This window comes from Triturus cristatus, chromosome 9 (genome assembly GCF_964204655.1).
Source record: "Triturus cristatus chromosome 9, aTriCri1.1, whole genome shotgun sequence".
In the NCBI taxonomy this organism is placed as follows: domain Eukaryota; kingdom Metazoa; phylum Chordata; class Amphibia; order Caudata; family Salamandridae; genus Triturus; species Triturus cristatus.
The window spans coordinates 1,293,284,379-1,293,305,963 of NC_140592.1; positions in this window are offsets into that span (position 1 = coordinate 1,293,284,379).

Consider the following 21,585-nt stretch of genomic DNA (forward strand, 5'->3'; position numbering starts at 1 on the left):
GCTATTAACTCTTGAGTCTGAACTCTCAGCCATCCGTACTGCCTCGGGTGTTGTAGCCGCCGGTGATTTCAACTGCACCTTTGAGCCCCTTAGCGACGACAACATCTTGGGCACGGATGAGGCTGACTCCAGGAGAGGTATTCCTCTACTCAGTCTCCCACCACTTAAAAAGTGGTCAAAAAGGGCCATGCAGATCAATGCCTTGACCCTGGAGTTCAATCTAAGGGCAATAAATGGTAGAACCCACTCAGACATCAGGGGAGCACCAACATTTATAAGAACTAGGGCCCCATCGCAAAATTACTACATCTTGCTGGATGTCGAGTTGTGGCCGGATCTCATTGACATGGAAGTCATCTCTAGGCATGAGAGCGACCACAACCCGTTAACCATGCAATTCAAGCGCATGTTGCTTACTACATCCATCGAGCCTATCAGTGCCCAGACACTCTGGTCTAGAGAGGTCGTCCCGTCTAACTGTAATAGACGGCTAAAATGGTCCACAGTCGGTAAACGAGAGCTGGACTTGGGTAATATCAAAAAAATTGTGAAAGTTGGCACAAACCTAATGGGGCTAGGCCTGGATAGCGCCCCCAATGTTTTGCCAACTAAGAGTTTTAACGAGATCTACTTGGAGACCATTACCAAGGCGGGGAAGTTTTTTGAATCTAATACCAAAGGGGACTGTAAGCCACCCCGACCGCATACGGAAAATCCGTGGTTTTCGAGCGACTGCAGGGAAAGGAGACAGGACCTAGCTAGGGCTTTAAAACAAAGGGACCAGCAATCTATCGCTTATGCTCGAAAATCTTACTATAGCTCTATTAAAAAAGCTAAGCGTTTATGGGATGAAGACCACTGGCAGGACCTGAAGTGCGCAGCACGATTGAAAGACTCTACTCGGTTTTGGGACCTCATTAATATTAGTACAAGGGGTGGGACAGACCCAATCCCAAATCACATAACTGGGCATCAGTGGTTCGATCATTTTTCTGGTCTATACTCCCCCGGCCAAGAGTGCCCTTCGGAGGATATGGGTCCTGCACCCGAGCCTTTAGTCTCCTTAGGGGGGGGGGGGGGGTGGGTTCAGCCTTAGTGAGATCCACTCAGCCATAACAATGCTAGCGCCTGGCAAGGCGGCCGGACCGGACGGCCTACCTGGAGACCTTCTTCTTCATGACAGAGAACTCTGGGCTGAGTTTATCCTTCAAACTCTGAATAACATAGTAATAGGGCACCCAGTACCAGATTCCTGGAAGGGGGCTGAGTTGGTGGCCATCTTTAAAAAAGGTGACAGAGAGGACCCTGCCAACTACAGACCAATTAGTCTAATTGACGTGATCAAAAAAGTGGTAGGCAGGGTACTCCTAACCAGGATCAAGGCCTGGATTGATGAAGATGGCATTCTGTCACATTTCCAGGCGGGATTTAGGCAGGGCGTCGGAACCATTGACCAGGTTTTCAGATTTTGTACAATCTACTGGAAATCTGTCATTATTGAAGGGGGTAGCCTCTATCTGGCATTTATCGACCTCAAAACAGCCTTTGATTTGATACCCCGGTCCAAGCTGTGGCAAGTCCTGGCTGATCTGGGCATTCCCCCCCTAATTTTGGACCTCCTTAAACGGCTTCACGAAGGTAACTTCGCGAGAGTCAGGTGGGGGCATCAGGGCCAGATGACAGAGAGAATAGCAGTAAGGAGAGGTGTCCGCCAGGGTTGTGTTTTGGCACCGACCCTGTTCTCTCTCTTCATAAATGGGGTGGCAGACTATTTGAGAGATGACGGGATCGACGCCCCAACCCTGAGTGGGGAAAGATCACCCTCTCTGCTCTTTGCAGATGACACATTGCTGATCTCTAAGAGCCCTATGGGTCTCCAAAAACTCCTGTCCCGCTTTACCGAGTTTTGCAATATCAGGGGCCTCAATATTAACACATCAAAGACCAAGCTAATGGCCATGTCCCCTTCTAAAAGATTTAGGAATAACATCAGGGTGGACAATTGCAATCTGGAGCTTGTGACTGCCTTTGATTACCTTGGGGTGAGGGTTAACAACAAGTTGAATTGGGCACCTCACCTTTCTAAAATGCTCCTGAACCACAAACGAGCCGCAGGAGCTATAGCCAGGCACCAAAGGCTATCACTCAGCCGGCCAATAGCCGCAGCAACCATGGTCTACCAGGGGAAGGCTCTATCAGCTTCTCTCTACGGGGCGGAACTATGGGGATTCGATAATGTAGCAGAGTTGATAAAATCTGAAAATAAGTTCTTTAGAGACATTCTTTCACTCCCTCAATCTACACCATTAGTTCCTCTTCGACGCGACCTTGGTAGACACCCCATAAATGATGTGGCAAGGCTGCGCCCCCTACTGTATTGGGTCAGGCTTAGAAGGTCTCCGGACCTAAGCCAGTATGCCGTGGCTTTGAACGACATACTTCATCTCGGAGCATGCCATAAGATTCTGTGGTTATCCAAACTAAACAAACTGGTGTTGGAGCTAGGTTTGGGCGAGTTTTGGGAGAATCAGCAGCCACCTCCCGAAACCCATTGTGAAATAAATCTATTGGGATTGGGTTAATGCTGCTACTTTGAGGTCACAGAGAGGCTCCCTTACTGAATTTTTTTTAGGTGTTAAACGTGCTCCTAGTTTGGAGATGCTTCTGGACCTCATTGAATCCCCCAATGATAGGTCACTTTACCTCAAATTAAGGTACGGCACACTTCCACTACATGAGTTTCAAGCAGGGTGGAGAGGTGGGTTGGAGGTTGCTAAAGGTTGCCCAGGTTGCGCATCCACTACGGAATCTATCGGCCACTTCCTGTTCGCCTGTCGGGCCTGTAAACATCCGAGGTCTAGATGGCTGAAACCCGTATGTGCCAATCTGGGCTGTAAGTCGCACTCGGCGGCCTTGCGCATCTTAACGTATGAGATGACAGTGCCCAGTGTCATGTGTGGGACTGCTAAGTTTCTGGGCAGGGCTTGGAGGATAAAGCAGAGGCTTCTCGAGAAGCACCAATTATTGAGCAAAACTCCATCTTTCTTACCTCTGCTCTAGCCCCCAGCCCCCAAGCAAATACATTTGTCGTCCCATTTCCCCTTCTTTTATGGTATCTTTATCATAAAATATCTTTTTTCTGTTCTGGGGGCAATGAATTACGCTGTTTTAATCATGTCGATATTTTATTTTGTACATATGGGGAACCTGTCGTTGTAGTGGGTTCTTTTTATTCATCATTGTTTTATAATGTTTTATACTTTTATGATATTTTTATATATCGAATAAAGTTACTACAACAACAGGTTACTGAAACATATGCTGTATTCAACCCTGATGAATTACCTAAAGAATTAAAACAGTCTGTAAAAGCGGAAGTTTGGGATTTCACTAGAGAAGATGTAGGACTAATGAGAAATATAGACCCAGTAAAAATAACTGTAAAGGAAGGAGTAACATATCCAAATGTCCCACAATATAAATTGACACCTGAAATAATTGAAGGAGTAACTCCTGTAATAGAGAAAATGATCAGGCAAGGGATCTTGAGAGAAGTAATGAGTAGTCCATGTAATTCACCAATAATGGGACTGAAAAAGCCTAACGGGAAATTTAGAATAGTACAAGATCTGAGAAAGGTGCATAAAATTGTTGTGTCATGTTGTCCCATTGTATCAAATCCATCAGTGATCTTATATAAGATTCCCCATGATGCAGAATGGTATACAGTGATTGATCTGTGCCATGCTTTCTTTTCTATCCCATTGCACCACGACAGTCAGCAAATATTTGCGTTTCGTTTTGGCGAGCGTATTTTGGCATGGTGCCGAATCCCACAGGGGTATACAGAAAGCCCCTCAATATTTAATCAGCTATTGAAGAAGTCTTTGGAGAGTCTAGAAATGCCCGAAAATTCAGTGTTAGTCCAATACATTGACGACCTTTTGGTGGCGTCAAAAACACGTGAAGTTTGTGTGGTAGACACAATAGCCTTGCTGAATCATTTGGCAAATGGAGGACTTAAAGTGTCACCATCGAAATTACAATTTTGTAAAAAGGTAGTACAGTACTTAGGTCACAACATTGAGAAAGGACTGAGAAAAATAACAATAGACAGAATCAGAATCATAAAAGGAATGAGAGCTCCCATGACTCAAAGAGAGGTGAGAATGTTTTTGGGAATGGTTGGATACTGTCGTCAGTGGATCAGCAACTTCTCTCTGATTGCAAAACCTTTGATACGATTGACGAGAAGTGATGTGAAAGACCCCATTGATTTAAGAAAGGAAGAATTGGCAGCATTCAAACGATTGAGAGATGGTTTGTGTGCGGCACCTGCATTAGGTATGCCTGACTATGAGAAAGAGTTTGAGTTGTATTGCAGTGAGAGAAATGGATGTGCACTTTCAGTGTTGATACAGAAGCATGGAAAACTGAGGAGACCAATTGCATACTTTTCATCAATGCTTGACCCAGTAGCTGTAGCCCTACCTGGTTGTCTGAAAGCAGTAGCTGCTACATGCCGAAGTGTGGAGCAAAGTGAAGGAATTGTGATGGGATACCCATTAAAAGTGTTGATACCTCATGATGTGGCGGTCCTTTTAACAAGTAGTTGTACTCAGTATATGACACACAGTCGGCTGACTAAGTATGAAAAAGTCATATTAGGTGCAACTAATGTGAGTCTTGCAAGATGTTTGAATGTAAATCCTGCAACATTGTTGCCTGATGCTGAGAATGTGGAAGTAAGAGATGAAGCAGATCATGATTGTTTGAATGTACTTGATTTTTGTACAAAACCACGACCAGATATAAAAGACCTACCTTTGCCAGAAAGTGATTTTGTGATGTTTGTTGATGGGTCTTGTTTGAGAACAGATGAAGGAGTGCTGAGTGCAGCGTACGCAGTGTGCACAGTCGCAGCAGTAATGGAAGCATCCTATCTGAAAGGAGTAAAATCCGCCCAAGTAGCAGAGCTTGTGGCTTTGACTAGAGCGTGCAAAATTGGGAAAAGTGTGAGAGTGACTGTGATAACTGACAGCCAGTATGGCTTTGGGGTCGTCCACGACTTTGGCCAACTATGGCTACAAAGAGGTTTCCTAACCTCGAGTGGAACTCCTATTCAGAATGCTGAAGTGGTGGGAAAGTTGCTTGAGGCGATACAGCTGCCTAGACAATTGGCTGTTGTGAAGTGTGCTGCTCATAGTCAAGGTAGTGATTATATCACCACCGGAAACAGGTATGCAAATGACATGGAATCAGAATTCAGTCAATAGGGCTAAGGAAAGAGAAATGTCTTCTTGCTCATTGATGTTTACTAACATTGTTGGAACTTGGGAAGAAGTAAGACAGTTGCAAGAAGAGGCAGGAGATAAAGAAATGAAACAGTGGGTAAAAGCAGGATGTGCACCGAGAGAGAAGGATCATGTGTGGGTCTATCGAGATGGAAGACCAGTTATGCCTGATAGCATGATGTCTACCATGGCACGGATGTATCATGGCCAGGTACACATAGGGAGGGACGCCATGATCAGGTCATTCAAGCAGACCTGGTACAATGCAAAGTTCAGACTTGTAGCAGAAAGTCTTTGTCAAAGATGCCTAATATGTCAGCAATACAATCCTGGGAGAAAAACAGCAGTGAGCCTAGGAACAATAGGCCGAGAAGGAGGGCCTTTTACCAGAATGCAAGTGGATTTCATTGAGATGCCTCCCTGTAATAGACTGAGGTATGTTTTGGTTATGGTCTGTCTATTCTCTAGATGGGTGGAAGCATTTCCAACAAGAAGAAATATTGGGATGACGGTAGCAAAGCTACTGTTGAGAGAGTTCATTCCTAGGTTTGGGTTCCCAGTGACAATTGAATCAGACCGAGGAGGACATTTCCATAATGAGATTATAAAATTAATCAGTGATGCATTGAATGTACAACAAAAACTACATTGCGCCTACCGAGCAGAGGCTACTGGTGTGGTTGAACAAATGAATGGTACTATCAAAAATAGAATAGGGAAAATGTGTCTGGTCACAGGTATGAAATGGCCTGATGTCTTGCCTCTAGTACACATGACTATTAGATCAATTCCAGACAGAACTACAGGGTTAAGTCCTCACAAAATAATCATGGGAAGCGCCATGAGACACGTATTTATACCAGCCAACAAGTTGATGACTATAACTGATGACATGGTGTTGGAATACTGTAAAGGCCTGGCTGACGCAGTTCATTCTGTGTTTCATCAGGTTGGAGCGGATGCCACCACTCTTGAAAAGAAGCCAGCCCATGATCTGAGCCCAGGGGACTGGGTGAAGATAAAGGTTCACAGAAGAAGAAATTGTTTGGTTCCAAGGTGGGGAAAACCAAGACAAGTCATTCTGACAACAACAACAGCTGTGAAATGTGCTGGACTGAAAAGCTGGGCCCATGCAAGTCATACATTGAGGATTCCAAATCCAGTGGACAGCACAGAAAAAGAATACTTCGATGAATCAGAATCAAGTACTGAGTCAGATGACGAAGAGTCAAAAACAAAAGAAAATCCTGAAAGGGGGGAAACAGAGCCGAGTCTAACTTTAGTCCCAGAAGCAGCTCTCTGAGAAGAAAACTGCAGATTTCTGATACAAGTTCAGATTCTGGAAACGAACAAGAAACGCAAGGTTCCAGAAAAGAACACAGAAAGAAAAGAGGAAAGATAATGAAGAAATAATAAAAGAAACTCGCGAAGAAGAAGTACCAGATGAAAGATTGAGAGAAATTCCACCTGAAATAACCAATTTAAGTGAACAAGGGACAGGTACAGAGAGAGAGGGACAGATTTCTGTGGAAGACCCCCGAAGAGGTGTAGGGAACACTAACATCCAGTTAGGTGAAGGGACAAGTAGTCAGCAGGAAGATTGCGTGTCGGAAACCCGAGGAGGGACAGAAGTAGGGAAAACAAAACAAGAGGTGGAAAAAGAAACTGTTGAAAAGGAAAAGCAAGTTGAGACAGAGTCTGAAGAAAGCGAAAATGAGATACCTGAAGGTCGAGTCCTGAGAAAGAGAGCTTGGAGAAATGAGAAGAACGACAAAGGAGGTAAATTAAAAAGAGCTGCAAAAGACGACGTTTGGCCAAATAAAATAAAGAAATTAAGATATCGACTGACACGAGTGAATTCACCAAGGGCTGAACAAGTGAATGAAGTGTCAAGTCAGGAAAAATCAAAAGAAGAAGAGATAAGTGAAATTAAGGAAAGCAAAAGAACAAGGAAACCCAACCAGAAGTACAAATCACCGGAATGGACGTACGTGGCTCTGCCTGAAAAGGGAGAAGAGGCAGATAGTCAAGGAAATCCAGAGGAGACTGTACTGAAAGTGGTTGAAGAAGAAGAAGAATCAGAAATCCTGAGAGTTATCTTGTCCGACATTGGGGAAGAAGAAACGGAAATTCAGGAAATTCTGGGTTTGAATAACGAGAAGAAGGTGAAAAATGATGAAATGCCAAACTGAATAGATCAAGAAAGCTGCTGCTGAAGAAATAATAAAATAAGTCAAGAGATAGAAACTGGTAGAACCAAGTAGGAGTTTAGAGCCTTGAGGTAGAAACTAGTCGTGAAGTAGAAGAGGCTAAGTCAAAAGACACGATCCATTTTTAACGACTGTAGGAGAGTAGGGTCTGCTATCCTATGGTCACCCCAAATTTTTGCTTTTTGCTTCACTGGTTTTTGACATATTGAGGCTGTGGGCCTGCTAATCAGGCCCCCAGCCTGCTGTTCTCTCTACTAAATTGACACTATGCACTATAGGTGCATAACCAATTGGAACTAGATCACCCTGTGAGCCCCCTGTACCAGTGTACACTAGGTACCCAGGGCATTGGTGTATCTAAGGCCTACCAGGGGCTGAAGCATGTATTGTGCCACCCCTGGCCTGGCCTAGCAATTTGACACAACTGGCTGATCACTCAGCTGGGGTAAGTTGGTGTAACCACCTCTTACTTAGGTGTAGTATACCTATACCTAACCTTAAATGGGACACCTGTTAACCTATAAGTCACTCCTATGGCAGGCCTTGACAATCCTGAAGGCAGAGTGTTTGGTTCCATGTGAGATGGTGCTCTGGCATGAGCTGAGCCTGTCTGCAGTGGTCGGAACAACTTCCTTCTACCGTTTCCAGGTATCGTCATACCATATACTCTTAAGTGCATTATGAACCTCGCGGTTAAATGCTAACTTTGGTTTGGCTTTATCAAAACATGTCGAGTAAGGTGTCATACGAATTGGAATACTAACCCCTCGCCAGTTCTGGCGACGTGGTTAGCATTCCACCCTACTAGAGGGACACGACATGTACAGTACCTGAAACCTGGGTAAAATCAGACATAGCCTCAGCTCCACAAAATGGATGCTGCCACCACAGACACAAGTCTGCCCTCCTGCTGCTGGGAGTCCTTCCAGCTTGGGAGACGTGGACAAAGGGTTTCCTGCCAGGGGAGGTGCGAGCACCACCCCAGACAGGATTTTGTGTATTGGTCAGGTAGGGCTTGAATAGAATCAGACATGCCTGAGGCTCACAAGGAGCCTCGGTGCATATGCCAGTTCAAACCGGTCCTGGGGCACACCAGCCCCGGACCTGGGGCGAGCTGGACAAAGGATTGGGGGTGTAACCACCCCCCTTCCTGGTCCCACCCTTAGGGAGGGACCTAGCAGGTAGTCCGGCCCCTAGAATCCGTTTAAAGGTAGGAGCTGTGTCCTAAGACTTCAGACATCCTGGAATCAACTTAACTACAAGAAGAAGACGGGAACTTCGACGCTCTGTGGCACAGAGGACAGAAAGGAAAATCTCCCCTATGGTCAGGGAGTGACCATCTTGCTAACGCAAGCACCAACCAGCTATTCGACGTCTGCTTTGCCGCCGCCTCCCGCCGGAGCCCAAGCCCAGAGCCCAACAAGACCTGGACCTCCAGACCTCTCACCGCCCGATCCACAGTCCCTGAAAAGAAGGAACCCGTAGAGGCACCGAGACACGTGGAGCCAGCCATCTTGAAAGACCCACGACAAGCTGCAAGCGCGACAACAGAGGCTCCCTCCAAGTTGTGCTTTGGGTCCTGAGAAGCCCACTCACCGAGCAGCATCTGCACCAAAGGTGAGCCCTCCAGCATCTCCACGATCTGCGTGGGGCCCCTCTGCACTTTGCATCTCGACGCGCCTGCCCGGTCCCTGGCCCGTTGGCTAGTGGCCATTTTGGCGACGAACCTTGAAATCTACGACACTGGTCTGGTTGCTCCAGACTGGCCCCAGCTGCTCTCCAAAAGAGCAGCCCCTCTGACCTTGCTGGTCAGAACAATCAGCTTTCTCCATTCTTCACAACTTCTGCTTTTGCCAAGGCTTGTTTGCTTCCTTCGAGTCGCCGACACCGCCGACAGCGAGAGCCTGCGTGGGACAGCTCGTGAACCGACTCCTGGACGTCGTCAACCTTCAGGGACCACGTGGCTGCGGAGACAAGCAACACCTCATCACCTGTTTGCACCCGACATCGCCTGGTACCTACCTGGTGCCACGCCGGTCACTGGCTAGTGACTGTGAACACTGTCCCCTCTGCTTACAGGTCTTCTACAACTCCGATCCACTCTTGGATCCACCGCATCTCTTCTGGACCGGCCGCCTGCAGCATCTTTGTCATCAGGCTCCATTGAACAGATAGACGAAACCCGACGCACTTCGAGACCTATGCACCCGCTTCCTGTGGGTGAGGTAAAGCTGGCACTCCAGTGCCCAAGTGTAGAGAAACATCTCTAGTGTCTGTGTGTTAAGTCTTAAGTTCGTAGTCCATCCAGAAGACCCTTCTAGCAGTAACTTTTGAACTTTTACGCACCCATTGAAAACCTATGGGAGCCCGCGTGTAACTTTCCTCACTGCACACGCGACCCGTGGACCTCCTGGTCACTAACTAATGTTAGCTCCTTGTAGGCCCAGCGATTCTAGAGGCCCTAGGCCTTTTCCCTTTCCTGTTCGTGGTACTTATACCACTATTTTGGTATATGGTTTGAGTGGCCACCAGGGCCCATCCATATAAAGTGCAACTTCTGTATATTGTAATACTTTCTTGTTTAACGATTTGTGCTCATGTGCTCATAAAGAGTCTAGGGGATACTTTGAGTAATAAATACATATATATTTTGAATATATATCTGTGTGGTGTCCTTTCATTGGTATAAAGGGGGGTTACATGTGGTAAAACAGCTTGCTTAACACGCTTTAACGAGTTTAGCCTCAAAGACTGCTTAGCCTACGCTACCACTAGGGCAGCTAGTCCGAAAAGGTTGACTTACAACCACACCATAAGGGTTGCTTGGCATGGTACAAGGTGGTCACTTTAACTAGTGAACATCGTATACCAGGCCAACTTCTCACAACGACGATGGCTAACATTGATGGTAGCAAAAGTAGATGTACTTTCATGAAAAGATGGTGTAAAATGTGTTGTTGTTGTACAGGATTATTAATGCTTCTGTGGAGCATACTTGCTCTTCTGATTTTTTTCAAGGTTACTATAGATACACTAGAAGGACATACTGAAAACATAACTAATATAGGGAAAATACAAAAGGTAGTTCCGACTAGAATAGATAACAATCATTTACATAAAGACAGGTCTATAACTGATTTTTCTAACAATGTGTTTTCAAAGTTATTGTATGAATATGTAAAGACAATGGATGTAAGGGACTGCTATGTACGCATGCAGTTACCTGCCTCTGTTTCAGAAGGAGTGACTTATCATCACCTTCCAGCAACGTATGGAATAACATGTAGTGTAATAGCTAGTTTATTTTATCAGACATTTTTGCACAAGTGCCTTCCTTTAACAAACTAAACAAGGTAAAGCCTGCTAAGGTATTAGGTGAATTTTTCTTAGAAACTATGGAACTAACATTAGAATATATTTTTAGAAACAATTTGACTTGCAGTTTGAAGAAAGAAGAAAAGACATTCTTAGACATGGTTGAAGAAAGGAGACTGAAAATGCAAAGAAAGGTATCAGAAGGAAAGGTGGACAAAACAGTCTGGGATGTAGAAAGGGAAAACACTTCAAGGGTGAAGCTAATCCAACTATGGCTTTAGATAGGCCTCAGAAAGGGAAATTATGCATTAGAAGGAATCAAACTGTGTATGATAATTACTTTGTAGGTAACAGTGAGTGCCATGATACATGGGTGGATGGGGATTTAAAGGAGGAAAAGATCCAGTCTTTCCTGGATTATATTTTATTTGCGGGAATAGGGCTTATTATCGTTTGCCAGACCATTGGTATGGCACATGTTACGTTGGCCTGGTCTTTCCGAAAATCTTTCATATGGATAGAGGAGAAGATGGTGTACATAGTTTAAGTAATCACTTAGTACGTAGTAAGAGAGAATCTTGGACAGAAATTATAGGTGATATTTTTGGAGCATTGATACCAGCAGTGGGAATATCTTTGAATGCAAACAAAATTAGAAAACTATCAACAGTAGTGGATCGCTTGTCAACAAGCACCGCTGAAGGATTTTTATTGGTAAACGCTGAAATGGTTGCCATGCGTGCTATGGTAATGCAAAATCGACTTGCCCTTGATATATTATTGGCAAAAGAGGGTGGAGTCTGTGGAATGCTGAAAGGTCAACATTGTTGTACTTACATTCCTGACGAAAGTAAAGATCTGAAAATCTATATTAAGAATATTACAGAATTGCATGACGAAATTGCACCACTGGAGGTTGAAGGTGTTTGGGAAAAGATTGGAAACAAGATATCAGCTATTAAAAATATCTTAGTTAAGATAGGTAGTACCTTTATAGTTAAGATATTGTTTCCATTAACATGTGTGATTTTCATAATATTAGTGATAAGATTAGGATGCATTTGTTGTAGAAATAATAAAAACAAGAAAAAATTAAAAAGAGAAAAGTTAAGAAGAAAAGACAAGAAACAAGAAAGAGAATTTGAGGAGATAGAATTGGAAGAGTGGAAGGAGAGCATATATGAATCAGCAAAAAGAGAAGACAAAGGGAAAACGGAATTATGATTAAGAGCAAGAAAAAATTTAAAATTCCGTAAAAGAAAGAACAAAATTTTGGGGTTTTATGGTGATAAAATCACCAAAGGGGGGATTGCTGGAGCGGGTAATTCAAAAATGTTGTATACCCTCCCCATTCTGCATGCTTATATTAATCTGAATAATCAATTAATTGTAATATTACTAATAGTTGGATGTGAAAGGTATTAATCAATTATATTAATAACTGGAATACACGTGGGAATGCATTTGCATGGCTAAATTAACATGTAACCTAAATATGTACGCATACTAATGTTAGAGAAGTAGAATATGGCATGATATATGTTGCTTTTGTGATGTATTTGTGATTTTTGCTTTATTAAGTGAGTATAAATTGCTTTGAGTGTTGCTTTCTGCTAGATAAATACACACACATATGGGTATTAGCGAGGGAATAACATTTTATTAGTCGTTTCCATGTATTAATTACGTTTTGTGTTTCTTTTGCTTAAGTTGACCATTTGGGCCTGCCACAAAATGGCTGCCTCCTGTATCTGACTCGACTGACAACGCTGCATGAGGTTCTTGGAGAAGTGCACCTGCGCTAATGCCAGAAACAGTGGCCTCTTCGTGACCCTAACCAGGCTGTACCCACCAAGGTCGTCCTGGGAAGCAAGCCAGCTTTCCTTAGAACAATGGAATATCTCTTATAACCGGAATCAGCAAGTGTGATGATCTAATGGACAAACTACATGTGAACTCTGTAGGACGATTTCTGATTATCCAATCCGAGGAGCGGAAAACTAAGTTTTGTTACTTAATGACAGTGATTTTACTATAAATTATGGTAGAATAGTGAGGTAAGAGAGATGCGGCACGATTCGATCCGATGACTCGAACTTTGGTTCCTGATGTTATGCTGACGGAGAGGACGGTGACATTGCAGGACAGCTGTTTCCCTGAATCTTTGACAGACTGAACTTATGCCCAAATTCTGACTTAGAGGACGACAATTAGCCAGAATAGGTAAATATGATGATTGGCAGTTTGATTAACGAATGATTTAACTTGCATTAATTAGATAAAGATTGATTTGATCAAATTATTAAATGAGTCGGGTTATTTATTCATTGAAAATGTATTGATTCAAAGTGAATGAAGAATTAGAAATTACCTAACCAGCAACTAGCAGATTCATCGCCAATCTATGGGAGGAGTACCAAAAAGTAGAATTCAGGACCTAATGAGTTGGGGAAGGTTACGTAGAATTATTGCTCATTAGGAGAAAGAGGTATTTCTTTCCATATCAGCGTTCGGAACCATCACCTCCTGAGGAGTGCAGACTGATGGTGAGTGAATGTTGGTGTTATGGGCCCCACCAGTGAATGTATTGATTGAGTGTGTTTGTGAGATCTTTTGGTCTGTGACGGAGGAAGGCATTTAGTATTCCGCGCTGCTGCAGCAAGAGCAGACACGTCAGAGCAATTTTTGTGTTAGGAGGGGCAGGACAATAAATTCAACATGGGGGGTGAAGAGACTCGGTGTCAGCTTCACATCCTGTGATTCCGGGGTTTCAGTGACTTTCAGCCATGGTGAACAGCAGATGTGCAGCTAGACAACATGGCTAAAAGATATTCACACTGACCAGGCCAAATGCTCGGGCATTGCTGAGATCTATTGGCTTTGCCAGTGCTTGTTCTTGCTTTCCCTTCACTGCCACTGAGCACCAAAGAATGTGGACACCCAGGACCCGCACACCAGATTGAGGTTAGCCGTGCCAACAGCCATCGTATGAGGAGGCTCAGAAGTCAGACACTAACGTCTCACATGACTCACTGAACGCCTTACCTGGGCATCTAAGGACAGTGTACTGACAGGTGGGGGAGGCCTTCTGCGCTCATAAAAATGGTGATGTTGGAGAAGCTTGATACTTACACCGTAGAGAAGTGACAGAGCTCGTGAGCGTGAAAAGCTGATAGCCAACCAGTGTAACTGTCAGTCTAATAGGCAGCTTGTATCAAAAGATAAAATCTAATGACGAGATACAAGCACTGCACATGACCGCTTTCCCATGTCCAACCAATAGACTTCTGTCACGGCTGTACACCTTATGTTCAGTTCTGATTGCATTCCTCACATACAGAAGCCCAGTACTTCAGGCCAGTGCTCCCTGTGTGACACCTTGCTGCTTGATCTTGTTGACTCATTATCCAGACATCATGCGTCCGACCTTCCAAGGAGCAGCATCACCCCCGCTGCACTCAGATCAGGTGGCTCCCTGTCCTCTCCTCCGGGTCCTTGCCCATCCTCCTTCCCTGAAGCCTCTTGCCAGTGGTTGTGAGCGTGGGCTGCCATAGACTACCTCTCCCTGGCCACAGGGCCTCTCTCTGGGGCATATCAACAACAACCGGCGATAATTATCTCTAAGCGCACTTAGCGCTAGGATAATTATCGCCGGCTAGCGTTGATTTTTATCGCTGAGATAGCGTGCTATTAGCAACGCTTATCTCAATAGCGATAAAAATCCTCACGCTAACAGGCTAACGTGAGATTATCGCTGGAAACCCAGCGATTATCTCACGTTACCTTGTTGATAGGGACAGGCAAACTTAGCCATGATATCCTCCTTCCATAGGATATCATGGCTAAGTCAGAAAAATACCAGACGTAAAAAAGCAGCGTTAACCGCGGTTAGCGCTGCTTTTTTTGTCTCTAACAGGGTTAGCGATATTCCTGATAATAGGAGAAATGTCGCATAGCGAAATTTCTCCTATTATTTTACTCTGGAACGCCCCCTTTGCATCTCATTAGAGATGCAAGGGGAAGCGTAGAGTAAAAGGGTGCTAACATGCGAATTTGCATGTTAGCACCCTGTTGTTGATAGGGCGCTAGTTTTATCTCTGCTTTTTTGGCTTTTAAAGCCAAAAAAGCAGAGATAAAGCCCTTGTTGATATGTCCCTCTGTCACTAGACAGGGCTCATCTCTTAGGACCAGGTCCCAGTTGTTGCCAAGTTCCTGCTGCATCTCCATGCAGGTTTTGCCCTTCCCTGCACTGCCATCATGACATCATTGTCCCTTCTCCGAGTGCGGTTTCCCACTAAGGGCCAAATGTCCGACCATTGATGTTTGCGTCTTGCAAATTGCGTTAAATTGCGAGTCGCAAACATCAATGTACAATAGTGTCAGAGACACTGTTTGCGATTCCCAATTGGGTTGCAAATTGCATGTCTCAAGCATATTAATGAGGCTGTCGCAATTTGCGACCCCATTGGGAATGGCTAGCACTCCCAGGGATGGTGGCTGCTGGGGTCAGCAGACCTCCATGTCTGGGACTGCTTTTAAATAAAGCAGTTTAAAAAAAAAAATGCAGCCTGTTTCCCTTAAAAGAAAATGGGATGCATTTAAAATAATAAAAAATTAAACTTTTCATTTTCATTTTTTAAGGGCAGTCAGTGGTCCCAGGGACCACTGCCTGCCTTTAAAAAACGTTTGCACATGCATTCCCAAAGGGGAGGGGGTCCCCTCGCGACCCCTTCCCGTTTGCGAGTGTTTGGCGATTCTTACATACGTTTTGGAGTCACTATTAGGAAGGGAACGCCCCTTCCTAATAGTGAGGTGCTAAACCCTTTTATGTGAGTCGCAAATTGTTTGCGACTTGCAAAATAGGGTTGGTACATGGACCACACTTTTTTTGCGGTCGCAAACGGGCCTAAAACCCCTTTGCGACCGCAAAAAACGGTCGTACATCTGGCCCCAAATGTGCTTTGTGATGGTAAGTGTTTGCGGTGTTTTTTATTGCATTGCGACCCATTGCTCAATGTCTATGTTTGCACGAGATGTCTAACTGATAAAGCTGCCAAGCAACTCTGCATTGTTGAATGCCTGCTTAGTTCATGATCAATGATGTATTAATACAAAACGAATAAAGACATTTTAAAAAGAATCAACATCTTGCATCCCTTCCCCATGTGAACCCACTATGGAACCCAAGCTATCCAGCTTTTCACACACCTCATCCAGTCCAGTCTTCAGTTTCATAAGACAGGTTTTCAGTTTGTGAGGAAATATCGATTGAGCCATGCAGATGGCATCATTGGGCGCCGGGTCAGTTTCTGGAACTGTATGACCTTATGATGTAAGCAAGGTGAGTGTACCCGTAGTGCGCTAGTCCTTGCGAGTACCACACCGCAGGTCAGCTATTTCTCAGTGGTCTCTCTGTGCTCGGGATGGGGAGTACCAACATCACGCAGGTCTGCAGCTACTGAAACTAGGATCTGTGTCCTACCTGTGCAGCTCTCACACCATGAGGATACCTGTTAGAGGGCTTTAGGTGACGAAAAGGAGCGGAGCGAGGAACAGGGCAAACATCAGACGAGTAATGGAGGGCGAACTCCTCCAGCCATTAGAATCCACGGGTGGAGGGGCGCGGAGAGTGGTGATTGCTCCACCGCCCTTCGGGTTCCTGCTGGAGGAGCAGCAGTGACCACCATAGTGTGTGCACTTAAAACAGATATCATTGGACCTTTGTGTACTTACTCGCTACAGCCTAACAATGCAGCTGTTGCTTCTGGAACTCCAGAGGGATGGCCATATTTTGACATCTTGTGCTACCGGTACGCCACGGCTACTCTTCTCCCTCTATGAAACCCTCCCATTTGCCCATTGTAACCTCTCCCCTCGCTTGCCGCCTGTGTCCTATCTCCACCCTTCACCAGTCCAGCATCTTCAATCTACCTCTACCCTGGCGACTCCCTTCTCGCTTTGAAATGCTACATGTTTCATTTAGCCTACTTCTTTTCCTTCACCCTGTCCCAATGTTGGTGGCACTGGCCTTTGACCGTCTCAATTTCATACCGGCTCCGAAAAGTGGGGCTGAGGCCTCAGCTCCTGAGCGCGCCCCCTTCAGGAGGAACAGAGGACTCTTCTTGATGACCTCTGGAAGCCTCCAAACCCAGCCTCCTTCATGTTCTCCCCTTGAGGCAAATGAAGCCCTGTCTGCGATTGCGCTTCATAACTTCCCCTCCCTAGCTCCTTTCCATCGCCTCTTCCTTTTATTTTTTGTAGTCTTTTTATTAGTTGATTGGCATGGTACACTGGCACAGTCATTATACAGACAAGAATATCATATTCCTTCTGTAACAGCTTGTACCCCATAACTGCAAAAAAGACAAACTATAAACCAACAACTAGTACTGTGTTATGATATAGTTCTGAATCTGGAGGTTTTATGAGGGTTCACTTCCTGTGCCAGCTATTGGTATAGACTGCATCTTTGATTGCTGCTTATTAAATGCTTCTGGTGCTTGGACTAGAACTAAGTCTGGCATTTCTTTCAGAGACCTCCCCAGGAAAGGTTTGGCCCTCAGCCTGCCACCTGGAAGGAGTTTTCTCTCTGATCATTTATTCTAAGTGGACAAGCTGCAATTTTAGATTCATTAAAGTTCATCCTTCTGCTCATCTGTCCTGAGGTCTGACACCTGAGAAGGAAGGCGGGAAGGACAGTCTTTGGCAAGGACTGGGAAGCAGCGTACATGATCCTCCCCAAGGCAACGTGCTGGAACCAAAGGTGAACCTGATTCTGAGATGTGTGGACCTCTGGAACCTTGGGTACTCAGGATCTTGTCTCCCATGGAATTGAGGTGCCCAGCACCCCATGTCAAGTAGAGCTATGAAGTTTATCTAGACCAGATAAAGGGAGCCAATAAACAGCTGTAGGGTTAGACCCCCAGAAGGGGGGAGGGGGGCTCCTCAACACCCTTAGAAATAAGAAATAAAGAAATGCGTGTAACCCATCTTACTGAAAATCTCTCTGACGATCCTTACTAAGGACAGGGATACCATTAAAGGGACGCCAGTGCTTCTATAGAGATATGCATACCAATCTGTAGGGTCTCTTGTATCGTCCCTAAAAGCAGTGAGACCCCCGAGGGGTCTGCAGTATCATTCTCGGCCGCGTCAGTGGAAGGCTGTCTCCAGGTATCCCCTCTACAGACTGCAGCCGCAGCCCGTGCAGGTCAAAGCGGTGGGGCCGGGTGAGGGGGATTTCGACGGACGGTGGCGAGGGAAAATTATTTATTTATTTAATTTTCCCTCGTCATAATCTGTCGAAAACCCACCCCCACCACCGCACTTACCTGCACGGGCCGCGGCTGACAGACTGTGAGATCCTTGTGATAGTCGCTGGACAGAGGGACAGCCCTTATTCAATGCAAAAAGAGCAGCAAAGTTTCCAGTATCATCTTCACCAGGGTCTGATGGACTCCTGCATCCACTGTAGAAATCTTTATTTGATCTCCTGGTTGCAGGTTCGAATCCTGATGGATCCACTTAATCTTTCCTTCTGCCGAGGTTGATAAAATGAGTACGGTTGAGATATATAACTGTAAACATCTGTTATTCAGCGCCAAGAAGCCTCTCAAGATGAATATGCCCTTTGTAAGCACACATGCAAGCTGCCCCGACCGAATATATGACGATACTTAGCATGCCATTACTACGCATGCTTTTAGTGCGCAATCCATTAATTCGCAAATGCATTTATAAGATAATACTTTACTTTTACAGCGCCTATCCTTACAACGCATACCACTACTTTGCATACATTGTTAATTTTTTATATTTTAAATTATAAGTAACCTACCCCCTGTGACGGGATTCCAGGGAAATAGGGGTTTTGGGTGGGGAAGTAATTTCAAATATATTTTAAAAATTAATACTTGTGTTTGAAATTAAATACACCGCATAGTTTAACATCGCATTTTTTCTTTTTTTAAACACCCTAACACTTAGAAACATAAAAAAATATTTTTCAAGCATAAAATAAATAAACACCCCAACACTACGCAAAATACTAAATGCAAATACACTACACTACACAACACAAACTTCACAACACTACTCTAATCCCTTCAATACTACCCCCAGCAGGACCCTACCGTGTGCCCCAGTCCTGCCCCTACACGCAAACACTTCCCTACACGACCCCCTGACACTACCCTAAACCCTAAAACACTACTCTACACTACACAAACACTAAAACACTACCCCAACCCTAAAACACTACCCCCAGCACGACCCTACCCCCAGTCCGTCCCCTACACTGATACTCTAACCTACATGACCCCCTGACACTACCCTAAACCCTAAAACACTACCCTACACTACAACTCTACCCTAAACCCTAAAACACTACCCCCAGCACAACCATACACCTACCCCCTGTCCGTCCCCTACACTAAACCACTACCCTTCACAACCCCCCAACACTACCCTAAACCCTAAAACACTATCCTACACTACATACACTACACAAACACTACAGCACTAAAATACATCCTAAAACCCCAAGCACAACGCTGCCCCTACCCTCAGTCCGCTCCCTACACTGAAACACTATCCTGCACGACCCCCCGACACTACCCTAAACCCTAAAACACTACCCTACACTACACAAACACTACAACACTACCCTAAACCCTAAAACATTACCCCCACCACGACCTTACCCCTACTCCAAGTCCATCCCCTACACTGATACACTACCCTACACGACCCCCTGACACTACCCTAAACCCTAAACCACTACCCCAAGCACGACCCTGCCTCTACCCCCAGACCTCTCCCTACACTGTAACACTACCCTGCATGACCCTAAACACTACCCTAAACCCAAATACACTACTCTACTCCACACTACACAAATGCAACTACACCAACCTAAAACCTAAAAATCTACCCCCTGCACGACCCTCCCCCTAGGACAGCGGTTCCCAAACTGTGGGCTGCGGCACCCCGGTGCACCGTAATGAGGTGCCAGAGGCACCGCGCGCACAATGTGGGAAATTGCAGCCGCAGCGTACGGGGGTTAGCAATGCCACCTTCATCAGTAATAGGCAGGGAGTGAGTGGGTACGTGTAATAGGGGATGGAAACGCAGTGCTGGGGGAGTGCATGTAACAGGCTGGTCGAGCGTTGTGTTGTTCAGGCAACTGCTGCTAAAATATGCGTGCAGTGTGAAAGCATAGCAACGGGCCAGCCCGGATTTTTCAGTGACGTCACCCTTGTCATTATACCTCTGTGCAGTTTATTCGTTTGTTGATACAGACAGTGGGTCTGCCAGCGCGGCAAATAGATGACAGCAAACAAAACATGGAGAGGGCGTTGCACATGGTGCAGATTATCGCAAAGTATCTCTTGCAACACTTCACCCAGAGAAGTGCTGACATTTAAAAGAACTGTTTGCAGATTTGGTCTTCCCATGAGGCCGCGCGGCAGTTCTTAAAGTTTGCTCAATATTTTTTAATGTTTTAATAGCCCCTGGCGACCAAGTAGAGCCAGGACCTTCCCAATTTGCTATATTAATTAATTATTTGTATATCTAGCTCATGCACATATCCTGAAAATATGTCTGGATCCAGCCTTCCAGGGCCTGTGTTGGACACACCTGCACTAACAGATGTTATGATCCGGAGGTGTGAGAAATTGCGTTTATGTGACATGTTTATGATACTTTTTATGAAAAATATAGTTTGCTGGTATCTTGCTGACTTTGTTTTCATGCGCAGGCATTCCCAGCGTAAAAACGTAATGCGAGAGACTGTCAAGGGGCTGGTTTGAGCAAGTAATTTTTCACCTGAACTAGTCGCTTGCCTGTGGAAAATCAGAAAATAAATCACTATTGGAGATTTTCTAGCAATGTTGCACTAATTGTTTTAATTTCTCTGATATAATTAACATTTCACGCCTAATATTATCCGAAACTTACAGAAACAAGCATTTACAATGCAATGGTCTCGGCAATATTATAGGTAGAGCTATTGGTATTGCTCATTATTTTTTTATCATTTTTGTATCCCTAAATAAATGGCATTGTCATTTCTAATGGCATTAGCTTTTTTTGCATATGTGATACCTATTGCATTAGCAGAGAGAGAGTGAGGTAGTGAGATAGAGAGAGAGAGTGAGGTATTGAAATAGAGAGTGAGGTAGTGAGAGAGAGTGAGGTAGATAGAGAGTGAGGTAGTGAGATAGAGAGTGAGGTAGATAGAGAGTGAGGTAGTGAGATAGAGAGAGTGAGGTAGTGAGGGAGAGGGATGTTGTGAGGTAGTGATATATAAGCATAGAGTGATGTTGTGATGTAGTGAGATAGAGAGAGAGGTAGTGAAAGAGAGAGTGAAAGTGAGTTAGTGAGATAGAAAGAGTGAGGTAGTGAGATAGAGAGTGATTGAGGTAGTGAGTGAGAGAGTGAAGTTGTGAGGGTGTGAGCTAGAGAGTGAGGTAGTGATGTTTTGAGAGAGAGAAGTTGTGAGATAGTGAGGTAGTGAGATAGAGTGGAGTAGTGAGGTAGAGAGAGTTATGTAGTGAGAGAGAGTGAGGTAGTGAAACAGTGATGTAGTGAGGGAGAGGGATGTTGTGAGGTAGTGAGATGTAAGCAGAGTGGTGTTGTGATGTAGTGAGATAGAGAGAGGTAGTGAAAGAGACAGTGAAAGTGAGTTAGTGAGATAGAAAGAGTGAGGTAGAGAGATAGAGAGTGAGTGAGTGATGTAGTGAGTTAGAGAGAGAGTGAAGTTG